Genomic DNA, 12500 nt, shown 5'->3' with positions numbered 1-12500 from the left:
TTTCTCGGCTCGTCTGCAGTCAGCCGCCAGAGGCGAAAATGTGTGACAAACGAAAAGGAGATGACGGCAGCTCATCTGCAAAAAAAGTTAGGACCTACAGCAATCGCGAAAATTACATCACCATGGGCTTCACTGAGGGACCAGACAAACGACCTGAGTGTGTGATTTGTGGAGAAAAGTTGGCAAACTCGAGCCTGAAGCCCAGCAAGCTGAAGAGACATCAGGCGTCTAAGCACCCAGAAACCGTTGGGAAGGATCCGGACTTTTTTCGGAGGAAAGAACAGTCTCTCAAGGCGAACAAGCCTGTTGATGTTAGAGTAGCGTGGAGCAGGGGTGGCAGTGATTTACAGAAGGCTACCGAAGCCTCCTTTGAGTGTTCGCTTTTAATTGCAAAAGCAAAGAAACCGCACAATATTGGCGAGCAGCTCATCAAACCAGCCTGCATCAAAATGGTTTAGAAACTGTGCGGCCCACAGGTGGCGGATAAACTAAAATCAGTACCACTCTCGAACAATGTAGTGAAAGACCGAATTGATAAGATGTCAAGTGATTGCGAGCAGCAGCTGTCAGAAAAGCTTAGAAAGGGTCCATTTGCCATACAACTTGATGAAACTACAACTGTCGCAGACGAGGCTGTGCTCATCGTTTATGTGCAATATATCGAAAATGAGGATCTGAAGCAGGACATTCTCATGTCAGTCAACCTTACTACCACCACTCGAGGTGAGGATATTTTTACTGCAGTGGATTCTTACTTCATTCAACATAAATGCAAACCGTTCACCATTAGGGCCTGATTTGAGAGGATGAATACAGGATTTGAATATTGGCCAAAATTTTGAAATACATATGGTGCAAGATTAGATTTGTTGATTGAAGGCACAAGTCAAAGAAGCATAGTGGGTCTAATTATGATGCATATGCCTGTGTATAAGCAGTTTGTTATTAAAATGACAAAAAAAAGGTATTAAACCCAGCTAGGACAGATTCTCTCTGCTACTGATTGGAATTTCCTGTCTCATATTTAGTTTAATTTGTTGCATTGATTTGTTCCATAAATGCAAACCGTTCACCATTAGGGACTGATTTGAGAGGATGAATACAGGATTTGAAATTGAATATTGGCCAAACATTTTGAAATGCATATGGTGCAAGATGAGATTTGTTGATTGAAGGCACAAGTTAAAGAAGCATAGTGGGTCTAATTGTGATGCATATGCCTGTGTATAAGCAGTTTGTTATTAAAATGACAAAAAAAAGGTATTAAACCCAGCTAGGACAGATTCTCTCTGCTACTGATTGGAATTTCCTGTCTCATATTTAGTTTAATTTGTTGCATTGATTTGTTCCATAAATGCAAACCGTTCACCATTAGGGCCTGATTTGAGAGGATGAATACAGCATTTGAATATTGGCCAAACATTTTGAAATGCATATGGTGCAAGATGAGATTTGTTGATTGAAGGCACAAGTCAAAGAAGCATAGTGGGTCTAATTGTGATGCATATGCCTGTGTATAAGCAGTTTGTTATTAAAATGAAAAAAAAAAAGTATTTTATGGTATCTTATTAGGAGGGGGTCCGCGAATTTCATCAGAGATGTTTGGGGGTCCCTGGGGGGAAAAAGGTTGGGAACCACTGAGCTAGAGGATAGGTTAGCTAGATAAGAGGTTAGCTAGCTAGAGGAGAGGATAGCTAGCTAGATGAGAGGTTAGCTAGTTAGATGAGAGGTTAGCTAGCTAGAGGAGAGGATAGCTAGTTAGAGGAGATGTTAGCTAGCTAGAGGATAGGTTAGCTAGCGAGAGAAGAGGTTAGCTAGCTAGATGAGAGGTTAGCTAGCTAGAGGAGAGGTTAGATAACTCTGTCTGCTTCATATGTTCCTGATCAGTTAGACTCCCACCATTGGTGGTAAATGGTAAATGCCAATGGTAAATGATTGATACACTGACACCAAGTATAGATGGAAGGTATTTGGAAGTATAAAAAGAAGGGGAAAAAACAATAGTTATTTATTTGCTTGTCAATCCCATTTTACTGCAATATGGGATGCAAATGGAATGAGGTGAACAGACTGAAAACGTTATCTTCTTAGATAGATATATTTTTATTACAGATGTTTTCTGTTAGGGACATGATTTGCAGTTGAAAAAAAAGATAATAAATGGCAATATATTACAATATCGTGAGTCTAGTATGATAATATTGTTGAAATATTATTGATGTTGTAATATGGAGGTAAAATATAACAAGGACACATTCCAAGTGGGAATTTATTTGTTAAAGGCCAAGTTGAAGAGGTGGGTTTTGAGGAGTTTGGGGCGATGTGGAGTTCTGCGGGGAGGGAGTTCCAGAGGGTGGGAGCTGCCACGCTGAAAGCTCTGTCCCCAAAGGTCCGGAGTCTGGTTCGGGGAATGGAGAGCTGACCAGTATCTGAGGATCGCAGGGACCGTGACTGAGTGAGGGGGTGGAGGGGGGCTTTTTTAAATGTAGAAATCCTTGGTGGTGGATGAGTGAGTGAGTGAGTGAGTGAGTGAGTGAGTGAGTGAGTGAGTGAGTGAGTGAGTGAGTGAGTGAGTGAGTGAGTGAGTGAGTGAGTGAATGCTAATGCAATTTAGTTTTCATTTTCTGACTCAATATGCAACAGCAACAAAATACAAGTGCATAATATAGTAAAATGCAAACAGAGACTCGAGATATTCATCACAGAGACGTCCTTGACGCTCCAGTTTGTAATCCTCTGTTTGTTTCTGCAGCACCGGCAGAATGAAGGCTCTCTCTTGTCCCTCGTCCAGCACCAGAGACAGAAGACCTGAGCGAGAGCACAGCACGGCTGTCTGCAGCGATGAGAGCTGTCCCACAGTGACGTGTATTGATCTTCATATCGCGTGACGCGTAGTGAGAGAGGTAATAAATATGTCCTTTGGCTACAGCGCCCGCATATTAAATGTTCCTTCTGATTACAAAGTTGTCAATCTGAAGTGAAATACCGCATTCTACCTAAAGATTCCCTCTGTCTTCTCCCAGGTCTCAAGGGTGGCTGATCATTTTTCCATGCTAAATATTTTCAAAAGTCAACTATAAACGTACCTCTTCACTCTGCTGCTTGGACACATCCAGGCTGTGATTGTTGTACTGTAGATGAGAACTATTTTTTATTGCACTGCACTATTGCACTATTTTACTCTATGCTAACTTATGTCTATTGTATTGCACTGCTCTTATTCTGTCTATTTCTATACTCATTCTATGTCTGCACTTTATGCGTTGCTTTTATTCTGCACGGTTCCCAGTACAAGTGGGGCCTCAGCCCATGGAGGTGGGACCTGTGCAGGAAGCCCTCTTGGGGCTGGACACTTTAACACACAAATCTATCACAATCCTTTTTATAGATTTTAATGACAGAAATCTATTCTTTTATATTCCTATAAAACAGCCTCAAAACCACCTTCCAACACCCTACTGTCCTTTAAAAAAAAGCCTCAGTGGTTCTAGCATTGAGAGAGTCACTGAATATAAATAGCGTGTGGCTCGATGAGAAATTTACATTTAAATTCCATGTGGACAACCTCGCCTCCAAGTTGCGACAGAAAATTGGCTTCCTATACAGAAACAGAACCAGCTTTCCTTTGATTAGTAGGAAGAGAGTTGTCAAAGCAGTTTTCTTATCAGTCCTGGACTATGGTGATGTAATTTATAGGCATGCTGTGGCCTCAAACCTTAAATGCTTGGACTCTGTACACCACTCTGCCCTCAGATTCCTCCCTAATGATAGATATTCATCACTGTGTCCTTTATGAGAAGGTTGCTTGGTCGTCGCTGATGGATTGTCACAACAAACACTGGTATCTGTTCATTTCTAAGGCCCTCCTTATACTACATCATTATTATTCTGGAACCCGTTCAAGTGACTGGCTGGTCCTTAAGGTCCCCTGAGGAACAGGGTGAATCTGCATTTTGCTATGATGACTTGTCTTATTGTTGTGATTTGATATCCATTTTTTGCTTAAAACTCTGTATGTACGGGGCGCTCAAGTAGCACACCACGTACTGCGCTGCGTCGCAACACGGCCGTCCCGGGTTCGACTCCCGGACCTGGCGACCTTTGCCGAATGTCTTTTCCCCGTCTATCTCCCATTATTCCTCTCTCTCTCTCTCTCTCTACCGGACTGCCCGGTAGTAAAAAGCCAATAAAACCTACCAAAAACATAATAAAAAAACTTAAAAAAAAACTCTGTATGTACACTCGATGTGACTGTAAATGAGGGATACCTCAGTTGCCTTTTCGAGTTTAAATAAAGGTTGGAAATGAAAAAGTAGAGTACTAGTTCAACTACTAGTATCACCAACATAGCAAGTAGCCAAAAAGAGCAGTGCTGAGAGTGAATTAACAGATAATAGACCACAGTAGAGACATTCCATTTGGCCCTGCCTTCTGGACCAGAAGCTGCTACTTTACTATGGAGACTGGATGATATTTTGCCATAAAAATATTGGATCAGCATGAAACATGTGTTGGCATTGATACGCGCACGTCTGCTTACAGTTTGTGTCGTACTCAGAGACACGCGGCTGCGCTTGATCTAGCTGAACAGTTTCCCGGGAAACGTCTGGTGAAATATATACAAGTAAATAATCATATTCGTCAGCTGATATCTTAGTTGGAACATCCCTGATGCAGAGAGGCTGTCCAGGGAGCTGTTCAGACCAAATCAAGCTAACAGCCCTGCGTCTCTGGGAAACAAACACATTTTTAGATTGTATTCATAGTTTTAAGCAAACTTATCAATCCCAAGAAACCGTTCAAGTTGATCCAATGTTTTAAGATTGCAAAATATAAAAACAGTCACAGCTCTTAACGTTCAGTATAAGAATATTTTAAATAAAAATACGAAACTTCTGCTTCTGTCTTGTCATTATCCATGAATTACGATGAATTGGAAATGGGGGACCCTGGTGGAAACAAGACGAAAGTCTTTCTCTGGTCTGCATCCCCTTAACAATTGTATGTATTGAGCTGTACTGCACTGTACCCATTCTGCAATCTGTTAATAAAGTTTTCATTCATTCATTCATTCATTGATTGTCGACTACCTTTATTCTAAGCTTCTCATTTTTGGATCAAAGGCTCCTACTTTGGAGACTGGATGATATTTTGCCACGAAAACATTGGGTCAGAATGAAAAATGTCTTGGCATTGAAACGTCTGCTTAAAAAAACATGGCTATTATCCAGTTTGCTTGATCTACGTGTAGCTGAACAGTTTCCCGGGAAACGGCAGCTCTGAGGCCCAACAGAAGGAGTGACATGGTGAAATATATACAAGTAAATAATCATTTTCTTCAGCTGATATCTTAGTTGGAACATCCCTGATTCCGCTTCCCATGGAGCTGTTCAGTCAAATCAAGCTAACAGACGTTTCTCTGGGAAACACATAGTTTTAAGCAAACTTATCAATCTCAAGAAATTATCACTAAACATTAAAAAAAATTATAAAATTTGTTTTGGTCTCAAAGCTGTTATTTTTAACTCCTTAAATTGTGATTGATGACATCCCCATAACTAGAGTTTGTTATTTGCATCTTTCTTTCTTTCTTTCTTTCTTTCTTTCTTCTTTCTTTCTTTCTTTCTTTCTTTCTTTCTTTCTTCTTCTTTCTTTCTTTCTTTCTTTCTTTCTTTCTTTCTTTCTTTCTTTCTTTCTTTCTTTCTTTCTTTCTTTCTTTCTTTCTTTCTTTCTTTCTTTATTTTTATTTATTATTATTCTTTACAGTAGGGTCAAATTCAAGAAGTTATTTTAGTCCTCAATGTTCCTTTGTTTCTGTCAATCAATTTCAACTCCCTGTTTGTTGGGGACAACTTTTAGTCTACATCTAGACACCCTTTAGTCTACATCTAGACACCCTTTAGTCTACATCTAGACACCTTTTAGTCTACATCTAGACACCCTTTAGTCTACATCTAGACACCTTTTAGTCTACATCTAGACACCCTTTAGTCTACATCTAGACACCTTTTAGTCTACATCTAGACACCCTTTAGTCTACATCTAGACACCCTTTAGTCTACATCTAGACACCTTTTAGTCTACATCTAGACACCCTTTAGTCTACATCTAGACACCCTTTAGTCTACATCTAGACACCTTTTAGTCTACATCTAGACACCCTTTAGTCTACATCTAGACACCCCTTTAGTCTACATCTAGACACCTTTTAGTCTACATCTAGACACCCTTTAGTCTACATCTAGACCTCCTTTAGTCTACATCTAGACACCCTTTAGTCTACATCTAGACACCTTTTAGTCTACATCTAGACACCCTTTAGTCTACATCTAGACCTCCTTTAGTCTACATCTAGACACCCTTTAATCTACATCTAGACACCTTTTAGTCTACATCTAGACACCCTTTAGTCTACATATAGACCTCCTTTAGTCTACATCTAGACACCCTTTAGTCTACATCTAGACACCCTTTAGTCTACATCTAGACCTCCTTTAGTCTACATCTAAACCTCATTTAGTCTACATCTAGACCTCATATAGTCTACATCTAGACCTCCTTTAGTCTACATCTAAACCTCATTTAGTCTACATCTAGACCTCCTTTAGTCTACATCTAGACATCCTTTAGTCTACATCTAGACCTCCTTTAGTCTACATCTAGACATCCTTTAGTCTACATCTAGACATCCTTTAGTCTACATCTAGACACCCTTTAGTCTACATCTAGACACCCTTTAGTCTACATCTAGACCTCATTTAGTCTACATCTATACCTCATTTAGTCTACATCTAGACCTCCTTTAGTCTACATCTAGACCTAATTTAGTCTACATCTAGACACCCTTTAGTCTACATCTAGCTTTAGTCTACATCTAGACCTCATTTAGTCTACATCTAGACCTCCTTTAGTCTACATCTAGCTTTAGTCTACATCTAGACCTCATTTAGTCTACATCTGGATTATACATCGGGTCTTAACTCCACGTGTAAACTGATTCTAACACCTCATTTACAACCATGACAGTAATCCTCCTCAGTGTCTCACCTCATCAGCCCCTTGACTCTCTCTCTCTCTCTCTCTCTCTCTCTCTCTCTCTCTCTCTCTCTCTCTCTCTCTCTCTCACACTCCTCACACATTCCTCTGCTCGTTTATCATCAGTAGAGTTCACGTTTGTACTGTATGTGTTTATTGTATTTAACTGACTGAGTGAGAGCAGCACTAAGCAGCAGCAGCAGCCTGCAGGGGGAGCGGGTCAGAGACATTGAGATTTCCCTTACTCACACTACGGTCCAGATTACAGGCATATTCAAAAAAATTATAATAATAAAGGAAAATGAAATCGTTTAGATAGTTAGACATTGAATAAATAGGACCAAAACACACAAAATAAAGATCAAAATGAAAAACAGTTACATACTGAAGCAGGGGGATTTGTAATCACGTTTTTCTTTTGAATGGTCCATAGGATAGTGGACTGTCCAAGAAGCTGGGCCTCAGTCTGAACTCTGGTGACCTCTGGGTCATTTCAGCGCGTCATATACGGTCCATAGTTCCAATCTAGAAGCATTTTGATTTAAGGTTGTAGTTTACTGGCAATGGCCTTGAAGATGAACAGATACCGATGTTTATTTCGCCTCTCAGAAGGCCGACTCGCTTCTTCATCTCGGATGCAGTGGTGGACCTCTGGTGTCACCGGTAATACAGCAGAACGATGGACCGCGTCTAGAGCTTTCAATGGAAACATCTCTCTAATCCAGGTTCAGTGCATTCGTGTGTGTGTGTGTTAATCTGATGACAAATAAAGACTTAGGGCTAGATCCACAAAGAATGGATTGCACGGTGCTAGTTGCACCCTTACTTACAATTCATTATGAATTGAAAATGGAGGACCCTGATGTAAACAAGACACGGTGATTGATTGAATGAAAATTGTATTAACAGATTGCAGAATGGGTACAATACAGTGCGGCTCAATACACACAATACACACAATACACACTTTTGTCTTGTTTACATCAGGGTCCCCCATTTTCAATTCATAATGAATTGTAAGTAAGGGTGCAACTAGCACCGTGCAATCCATTCTTTGTGGATCTAGCCCTTATACTTCAGCTGCTTCAAACAAGCCTCTTTCTCTTAATCACTGTGAAGCTGGTTCCCTTCCCGTACACTAGGGAACATGTTTTGGCCCGAATGCACGGGAAAGATTGACTGTAGCATTTAAATGTAAATTCATCCCCAAGCCAGACGCCAAGATATTTGTATTCTGTAACTCTTTCGATGTCAGACCCGTTCACAGTCAATATATGCAAATGATAGTAAACAATATCTCTAGCCCTCGAGAGGATATCGCACATTTGCAGGGGTTTGAATTAATTCATTTGCATGAAGTTGCAGGGGAGATACGGTTACCTACACTACACTACACACACACACGCACACAAACACGCGCGGACACACGCACACAGACACATATACACACACGCAAACACACACACACACACAAATATACGCACACACGCGCACGCGCACACACACACAGACACACACGCAAACACACACAAACACACACATGCATACATACACACACGCAAACACACATACACACACACACATACACACACACGCAAACACACACATAAACACACACACGCACACACACACATACATACACACACACACACACACACACACACACACACTCACACTCACACTCACACTCATTGGCGTGCTGTTATTCACCATCAAAGATGGAAAACAATTGTAATAACAATTGATATTCTCCTTTGGTTCATTACAATGTACTCAAGCATAGTAATATACATAATATTTCTGACACTGGGAATACATTCCCTGGGGTCCATAGATGTCCCTAGACTCCCTAGATACCAAGAACATGCTAATGGACATTGTAGAAGTGGAGCAATCTGGCATTTGTGTACTTTTAGGCACATTTTCGTAAAATATGGCTAGGGCTTAAGAGGTTAACCTATTTGGTTTTCTGTCTCGAGGGTTCAAATATGTTACTTTTAAAACCCTCTTGGTTGAACCTTACAGCACTGGGTTGACGGAGAGATCAGAACGCTGCTGGGACCCAGCTGGCTCTGAGATGAGTCTCTCTGTCTCGCTGTTTGATTACAGCCTCAGCACCTGTGGAACCATACGCTTGGTTTGGTGGCAATATTGAGATGCAGTGAAAAGCTAGTTTAAGTTTAAGGCAATGTTTAGACGGAAACGCTCGCGGGTGAATCCGGAAAAATATTTGTTCGGATGTGCCTTTTGTTCATACGGCAGAGAATCTGCAAAAAAGTTAAACCACCTTCCTGGGTGGAAATCCTAGAAACGATACACCTTCGCGCTATCATCTGAACAGTCAAACCGCATAAAACTATGACGAAAGGGTTCTCAAGGCTCTCGTCGCGTACTGCTTACATCACAGGCATGCGCCAGTAGCCTAGAAGCGTAAACAAAGCGAACAAGCATGTCTGATTCTATCCACGGAAATCACCACATTGGCAGTACTTTTAAATACACAAGAATCAGTCCAGCGGCTATCACATCTAGTGACTGGAGCCACTGTCTGTGAGTGACTCTGCGTTGGTCCAATCCCCCCACCCACAGTCTGCGAATCAGAGACAGAGTAGGGCGGGTCTTCACAGCACGCTTGGTTGTCTCAACTACCTGAGGCAGTGTAGTGGGGCTCCGTCGTCTCGAGTCGACTACACTTTTACAGCCTCGTCTGCACGAAGAATTCCCTCCCAAAACACTAGTCTAAACGCAAAATTAAAAGTGAGACCGCAAGACGACTTCTGCGGTTTCTGTTGAGACTCTCTCCGTCTAAACATGGCTTAAGTTTAAGTTTATTTATAAAAATTTTACCCAGGGACAGTGCACATTAATCAACATATTCAGTTTCCACATCAATGTAAATGTGCCAGAATTAGCTAATGAGCTAGTTTTCACCTGTAGTCCCTGCCTACCATGCATGTCTTTATGGCTAGAAAAGCTAGAGGTGCTCTGTTATTTGACAGTGTTATTGAGATGAAAAGCTAGACGTGCTCTGTTATTTTACAGTGTTATTGAGATGCAGTGAAAAGCTAGAGGTGTATTGTTATTTACTAGTGTTTGTGTATGTGTGTGTGTGTGTGTGTGTGTGTGTGTGTGTGTGTGTGTGTGTGTGTGTGTGTGGATGCATGCGTATGTGGAAGAGAATGAAGAGCATGAAGAGCATGAAGTGAGATATTCCTATGTTGATCTTGGAATAGTTTGGTCAACATTCTGTAAAACATGGCCAACAGAGTCCAGAGAGCAAGACCTTAATCAATAAACAAAACCTGGATCCGAACCACCACTGACAATGAATTGGGACTCACTGCTATACAGGGAATTAGTGCTGACCTTCGAATTTTGTTTTGGAATTCGAAGCGTCGGGGCCGAGATTCGATTTTAATTCGAAGCTTCGAGATTTAAAAAAAAATAATAATAATTATAAATAGGCTACTTTTTTTTTTTTTTTTGGGGGGGGGACTTGTTCAACTTGGTCAGTGCTGTAAAGTTTAAACCTTTATAAATCTTAGACAAACGAAACACTTTGCTTTCATGAAATATTGTAAGCCGTCATTTGAGGCTTTATAAAAGCATCACAATGAACACAGATCTGTCAGTGCCGAGTCCGACCTCATCTTAAATATCAAGCAGCATTGCTTGTTGTAGTTAACAAAGAGAGGCAGAGTTGATTTTGCTAAAAATATTTAATATTTAATATATTCGAATTTTATTTTCATATTCGAATCCCATGCCCATTGAACAAAGCTTCGAAGCTTCGAAGTATTTAAGACAGCCCTACAGGGAATGCCACCCATTTTGAGAAATCACCGGTTATCTGTGTTCTAAGCCCCCTGCTGTACTCACTCTACACACACGACTGTGCGGCCAAGTTCAGCTCCAACTCCATTGTGAAGTTCGCCGACGACACGGTGGTGGTGGGGCTGATCTCGGACAACGACGAGAAGGCCTACCGAGAGGAGGTTGAGGCACTGGAACGTTGGTGCCAGGACAACAGCCTGCTCCTGAACATTGGTAAAACCAAGGAGCTGATCGTGGATTATAGGAGAGGACAGCAGGAGACACACACACCACTGACGATTAACGGGGCTACCGTGGACAGGGTGAGCAGCTTCAAGTACCTGGGGGTCCACATCTCAGAGGACCTGACATGGTCAACACACATAGACACAGTAGTAAAGAAAGCGAAGCAGCGCCTCTACCACCTGAGACAGTTAAGGAAGTTCAGAGTATCGGGGAAGATACTCCAGTCCTTCTACTCAGGAGCTGTAGAGAGCATCTTGACCGGAAACATCATGCCTGGTATGGGAACAGCACGGCACAGGACAAGAAGGCCCTACAGAGAGTGGTGCGCTCAGCCGAGCGTACCACGGGTATTGCGCTACCTCCCCTGCAGGCTCTATACAACAAGAGGTGCAAATCCAGAGCCTGCAGGATAATGAAAGACCCCCACCACCCCAATAACAGCCTGTTCCAGCTGCTGAGGTCAGGCAGACGCCTGCGAACCCCAGCTACTAGGACGGAGAGGCTTAGGCTAAGCTTCTTCCCCCAGGCCATCAGAGCCTTGAACAATGAACATTGAGAGACACAGAAACTGAACTATCCACACACAAGCACATACACGACACGCACGCTGAGCACGCTCACACACTAGCAGCCACTTTAACACTCATCGCCGCACACACGCACACTTATGGCCAGAGGAAAGGCCACTTAAAGTAGTATAACATCAGGAACAGTGTATTGCACTACTAAAGCTACCTAGCATGTCCTATATGCTCTGTAAATACTAATGTACAGATGCCGAGATGGCACACCATGTACCTGTTTATTGCACTGTTTTATTGGATTCTATTAATATGTTGTACCACTGTATTTTATTGGATTCTATTATATGTTGTACCACTGTATTGCACATCGTCGCGGGCAAGACCAGCCGCATTTCATTGTATACCTGTATGCCGTGACAATTAAAACTCTTGACTTGACTTGACTATCTGCGGTGGCCAGGACAGTTAATCTACATTCACCACACTCTCTTGAAGACAGAGAGCAGGGAGATAATCCTCAGATTCCCCTGGATGTAAAGTCTCCGGCTGCTTCACAGACCACGAATGTCACACTGACTCGGTGGGAGAATGTTTGCGTGAACTCTTACTTCCACATGGGATTCATTCCATCATGTCCATCCAAAAGGCAGAAATCATACTGAAGTCATTCTATAGGGACGTCACTCTCCACCCCCCCCCCCTATAGAGACCACTCACTCCCCCTATAGAGACCACTCCCCCCTATAGAGGACCACTCCCCCTATAGACACCACTCCCCCCTATATAGACCACTCCCCCTATATATACCACTCCCACCTGTCATTGTGGAAGATGGCTCTGATGGTGACATGAAGGGGAGTGACATCAAGTGGGAATTGTTGA

General features: G+C 42.0%; 1 protein-coding gene across 1 annotated transcript in view; it reads right to left on the bottom strand.

Annotated features, from left to right (window-relative positions):
• The window catches only part of col14a1a (collagen, type XIV, alpha 1a), a 119993-nt gene that overhangs the window by 91887 nt on the left and 15606 nt on the right, over positions 1-12500 (bottom strand).

The sequence above is a fragment of the Notolepis coatsorum genome (genome assembly GCF_963971535.1).
Source record: "Notolepis coatsorum genome assembly, chromosome: 19".
NCBI lineage: Eukaryota > Metazoa > Chordata > Actinopteri > Aulopiformes > Paralepididae > Notolepis > Notolepis coatsorum.
The sequence above is the reverse complement of the archived record's forward strand: the minus strand, read 5'-3'. Positions and strand labels throughout refer to the sequence as shown.